Here is a 6,000-nt window from a genome sequence, read left to right on the forward strand (position 1 = left end):
GTTCAACTCTACTTTTCTTATGTTGCTCTTTCTATCACTACTCAACTTCTTGCTACCTCTAGTTGTCTCGGCCTTGTGTTCTTTCCTGCTCTTTGTCTCTGGTTCTAAAACTACTCACATCTCTCTCTTACTCTGCTCAACTAGCAACTATTTTTTAGTTCTCAATTCTTCACCTCTTTGTCTTGTCTTTGTTTATGCTGATAACTATTTTTTTTATGCTCAGATCACTTCTCCTCCTCTGCCTTTCTACCTTGGCTCTACGCACTCTTTTTTCTACTACTCTCTAACTTGGTCTCTTCTATTTGCTTTGCTCTCTTTTTTCACCCTATATACTTCTACTTTCCTCTATATGCTTCTACAACTTTGTCACCATGGCGGTTCCATGCACCACTACATTAAACACCTTAGCCAAACATAGTTAGACCTCTCTCTATCTACTCTAGTATTTGTCCACACAGTCCTACCAACTCAACTACATTAGCTCTGTGTGTTTGAATGAATTCCCTAAAAGTCTGCATTAATTATTTTATCTTACTAGGATTTGGTTTGCAGTAGATTAGATTTCCCTCCTTGGATCGACCACCTGCATTGAATGACTGTAACAATTGGATTGTAGTCATAGCATGCTCTACAAACACATCAGGTTGACTCATTTTAATATACATCCTTAAAGCACTATCAAAATGACTTTAACTATTGGTCAGTCCTTGAAGTATTATCCCGATAGTTATTAGTTTCTCTAACCATTCACCTCAACTTATCATTCTCCTCGGCGTGACTTATCCCAATTTAACACTGTGTCCCTTCATCGGTATAACAATCACTATCGAGAAGAATTCTAGAATCTACTCTGCCTTCACAACTTATCCCGATGACCTTGTGATGCCTTTGGTCCCTTTCGTTAGCATGGTTTACTTTGATGAAAACCTCTCCTTTGATTTCACTTATCGCGATAAGCTATCCTGAAACACAATCTCCATGATGACACACTTCATCGACATAGGTTACCCAAAATGCAAACTCATCGGAACAACCAACATTATCGGATTAACATCTAGACACTAACCCATCAATACAAACTTGTTCTGATGATCCAACCTAAACATGCATCGACATAGCTATTCCAAAATCACAACTCCACAGTCATTCAACATATCGGCATATGTTATTCCGATAAACTTACCAAGGGTCCTTCTCTTCATTTTCCTCTATCGGAATAGCTTACACTATCTGGGTAATCTTTTTGACTTGTCTCGATCTTGTATGTAATCCTGATGGTGTCTTTGTCAACATAAGGTATTCCAATATGCAAAGGTCGAAATAGTTTGGTCTATCGGCATAGTGGGAATTTGTCATTCCACCTTTGGTAGCTATTATGATATATTTCACATACTTTGTATTCGGAATAGGATACTTTGAGAAACAAAACACAATAGAAACTCCACACAACCCGACATCGGCCTAGTTATTCTGATCAAACCACCAGAGCATATATCACCTACACAACACTTTATCGGTTGAGTTATTATGATATGATCACTTCTCCAACCCGCAACACTTATTTCTCTGCATCCTCTTGGCATCCCTGCAGCAGTTGTTGACATCAATGACAATAATGCCAACAAGAATGAGCACAAATTTGATGAAAAACACAATGTTTGTTACCTTCTTTATGTTTATTAGTGAATTTTATGAAAGGAAAAACAACATTCTTATCATACTTCAATCTCCAAAATATTCTAGGGGCTAATTTCTCTTGATCATCAATGGGAATAGGTCTTTATTCTTGTGATAAAGGAAAAGTATTATTAGAAGAATAAGGATTGCCATCTCTGATTTTAAGAGTTCCATTATCAACTACTTCTTGCATACTTTGTTGAAAATTCGCACAATCATTAGCATGATGGTCACGAGTTTCATGATATGAACAAAAATGAGTTTTTGAAGAAGAAGAACCCTTAGGTGGACAATAAGTCTTTAGTCTTGCAAGATAATCCTTGAAAAAATTAATTTTAAGGGAATTATCCATAGGGGAATCATGATAATGTCCTAGACCTTTGGTACTAGCTTGTGTAGGAGGGCTTATAAGGACTCTAATTCCTTGTTCAAATTTTCCAAGTCCTTGTCCTTTAAAACCTTGATTTGATATTATGTTATAGCCACTCCTATAATAATTTCTTAATTGAGAAGGAGGAACATTATAATGAATTTCTTTGAATTTTTTAGTGTAAGTTTATTTAGGAGCAAAGGGAAAAGTAGATGAAGAAGGAATATCTTGTGCAGGGGAATTTTCTTTTCTATCATCATGTGTATCCTCTTTGATGGGTTGGGAAGGAAGATCCTTATCATCTAAGGCCTCATCTTTACTTAATGTTATGTGGGGAGATAGATCATGAATTAAATGAATAAAATCATCTTCTCTAAAAATGTTTTGATGATTAAGATAGGTTCTAGGAGAATAAGGAGGATATAGAGAGATTGAAATACCAATATTTTGATCTTGTCCCCTTGCACCAAAGTATGTGTATGAGAACAAGATGGTGCCATGTTTCTCTTCAATGCTTTCTCCCCATAAAAGAGATCATTAATAGGAGTATTAACTAGCTCTTCATTCACATTAAATACCCTAGCAGAGGTACAAGTACAAGGTTTTCCATTGGTATCTCTAGGATTGGGATCTACAAAATCTTTGATGTGATCTATATATGTAATGCATTTACCTAAAAAATATCACCATAAAGCAACATGAACTATGGATAAAAGTTTTGAGATCTAATTGATTGAAAGGAAGGAGTTTGAGAATTCTAAAACTGCAATATGTCAAAGTGTTATGAATGAAAAAAAGAAATGTGAAGTGAAAGAAACCATTATGATGCAGGAGCATCCCCGGTCTATGAGAAATCTTACATCGACCAAAAATATTTCCTTTCAGGTTAGTTCTTGTTTAGTTCAGTGTGCAGTTTTTTGTGTTCCTACCGGTAGGTGCCAGTCATTGCTTGCTTTTCATTGTAGATCCTATTTTCGATCTCCAGGCTATTTCATGTGCTTAATTCCAGATTTTCAATCCATTTGACTTCTTTTCTAGCTAGTTATTGCTCTCAGTTTGACTGTTTCTAGGTTCCGGGACAATTCTTGTGCATACTGATTGGTTTTCCTTCTTTTTCGGAGCGGTTTCGTGGCCTGTTGATCTATTTGGGGTCTTGTCTGATGTTCTTTGGTGTGTGGTTGACCTTCCTATTGATCCGCACTTTTTGGTTGTTATTTTCTGGAGGAATCTCTTCCATTTTTAGGGTCGACCTAGTTATAGGTTTCATTTTCCTGCATTGGTAAATGTAATCTTTTGTGGCCGACCCAGATATGTTCCAGAGGGTATATATTGGGTATTATGTAATCATTTGTAGGGGAAAAGAATTAGAAATCAGAAGAAAGATTTAGATTCATGATTAGTGATCTGGTTGACTCTGAGAGTTCTAGATGGATTGTATTTGGTTTGTAGCCTGCATGTAACCGGTTGACTACCGAATGTTCTATGATGGTTGTATGATGATAAATGGCTGGTTGCCGGAGGTTCTAAGACAATAATATGATTTGTTTCTATACCGGTTGGTGGAAGAGTTGTTTGCAAACCTTGAGGCATTCCTTTGGGTGTACAGATCACCGATTGGAGGCAGACTGTGTGTGTGTTCAATAGATCACCAAGTGAGAGGCAATTAAAATCGGTAGTCAAATCACCGAGTTGAGGAAATTCATCAAAGTAGAAGAGGAGATGCTGCCTAGAAGGACAAACCCTTGGAGGGTAGAGAAAATGGAGTATTTCAAGAATGAGGTGAGGAACGAGATCCAGAATGCATTGGCTGGTTTGTAGAGGAACCCAGAGTCTAAGGATGAGTATGAAGAAGTCGATGAAGAACTTGAAGTGGAAGAGGTTGAAGGACCAGAAGATGGAAGAGAGGAAAGATTCCTGAGAGTAGTGGCCAAGTGAGTAAAGCTCATAAAGTGGAAGTTTCAAACTTTTTTGGAATGTTGAACCCGAAGGATTTGATTGATTGGATTGGAGAGTTGGAGGATTACTTTGAGTATGAGGATGTCAAGGACTCGTAGAGAGTCTGGTTGGCACAGGGTAAGTTGAAAGGGCATGCTTCCTTAAGCTGGAAAGAATTGCAGAAATATAGAGTAGAGAATGGTGAAATGAAGATCACCCGGTGGAGACAAATGGTTGCAAGATTAAAGGCCACGTTCATATCGGGAGACTATGAGTTGGAATTGTTTAAGAAGTTACAAAATCTGAAATAGAGAAACATGACTGTGAAAGAGTATACTAAGGAATTATGCAAGGTGATGATTAGATCTGGACATAGACAAATGGATAGAGAGAAGGTGGCAAGGTACATAAATGGACTAGCATTTAACATTCACGATGAGATGAGTATGTTGAGGGTTTCCATAGTTGAAGAAGCTTACCAGTATGCTTTGAAGGCTGAGGAGAAGATGAGAAGAAGACAACCAAATAACCCTAGAGGGAAGGAGAGATTCAAGGGGCAGATGAGTACAGAGAAGAAGAATGTTGAAGAGGAATCAAAACCTAAATGGAGTAAAGAATCGAAATAGAAAACACAGAGGAAAGGCAATGGCACTACCAACACAGAATTTCCCAACAAATGTTTCAAGTGTAGAGAAACTGGACATAGATTTTATGAATGTAAGTAGGGAATGACAAGAAGTTGTAAGGCAAATGAGGAATTGGAAGGTGAAACTACTAGAACTAACTGTGCACTAGAGCAAGGAGAATCCCTTATGTTCAGAAGAGTCATGATGGAGCAGAGAACTGAAGATACTAGATCTACTCAGAGAAAGAGTCTTTTTCGAACTGTGTGCAAATTAGGAGATAAGTGTTGCAAGGTTATTGTGGATAGTGGAAGTACTGATAATTTGGTATCTCAGGAGATGGTAGTGAAACTTGGATTGAAGAGGCTTGAGAATCCATGTCCTTACAAGGTAAGTTGGTTACAAGATGGTCAAAAGTTAGAAGTAAAGGAGCAATGTTTGGTGAATTTTAATATTGGGCCTTTTAGGGATGAGGTCTTGTGTGATGTTTTATCTATGAGTGGTTATCATGTCTTGTTGGGAAGACCTTGGCATTTTAATAGAGGAGCTATTTATGACTGTAGAAGAAACCTAATCACCATTGAGAAGGATGGGCAGAAGTTCACATTGACTTCTTTAAAGGAGAAAGAGAGGGAGGTGAAGAACCTGAATCTTGAGAAAATTTGGAGTACTAAGAAACAAGTTGCAAAAGGTTATACTAGAAGATGGCATGAGTCTACAGAAGGATCTGATAGATAAGACTGATGGACAGATAGAACTAGATGACATAAATCTTATGGTGGCAAACCGGATGAAGTCTTGTGGCAGAAATAAATCAGAGTTGCAAAAGAAAGAGAGCAGTAAGCAGAGACAATGTGCAGATCTGACGCAAAGGAAGAGAAACAAAGGGAGTCAGGGGTTAGAGAGTCTGGTTGAGGTCCCTGGGGAGCTAAAGAAGAGGTTTGTAGATAAGGAAGATGTTTGGATCAGAAATGAGCATGGGGTCTTTATCCTGAATCCTTTTCGATGCTCATGAGTTTCCTCTCATGGAACATCCCTTTCTACCTTAGGTGTCTGCTACAGGAGCATCCCCGGTCTACGAGAAATCTTGCATCGACCAAAAATATTTCCTTTCAGTTTAGTTCTTGTTCAATTCAATGTGTAGTTTTTTGTGTTCCTACCGGTAGGTGCCGGTCATTGCTTGCTTTTCATTGCAGATCCTATTTTTGGTCTCCAGGCTGGTTCATGTGCTTAATTTTGGATTTTTCAATCCATTTGGATTCTTTTTCGGCTAGTTATCGCTCTCGGTTTGACTGTTTCTGGGTTCCGGGACAGTTCTTATGCTTACCAGTTGGTTTTTCTTCTTTTCCTAAGTGATTTCTTGGCATGTGGATCTATTTGGGGTCTTGTCTAATG

Source organism: Cryptomeria japonica, chromosome 1 (genome assembly GCF_030272615.1).
Source record: "Cryptomeria japonica chromosome 1, Sugi_1.0, whole genome shotgun sequence".
NCBI lineage: Eukaryota > Viridiplantae > Streptophyta > Pinopsida > Cupressales > Cupressaceae > Cryptomeria > Cryptomeria japonica.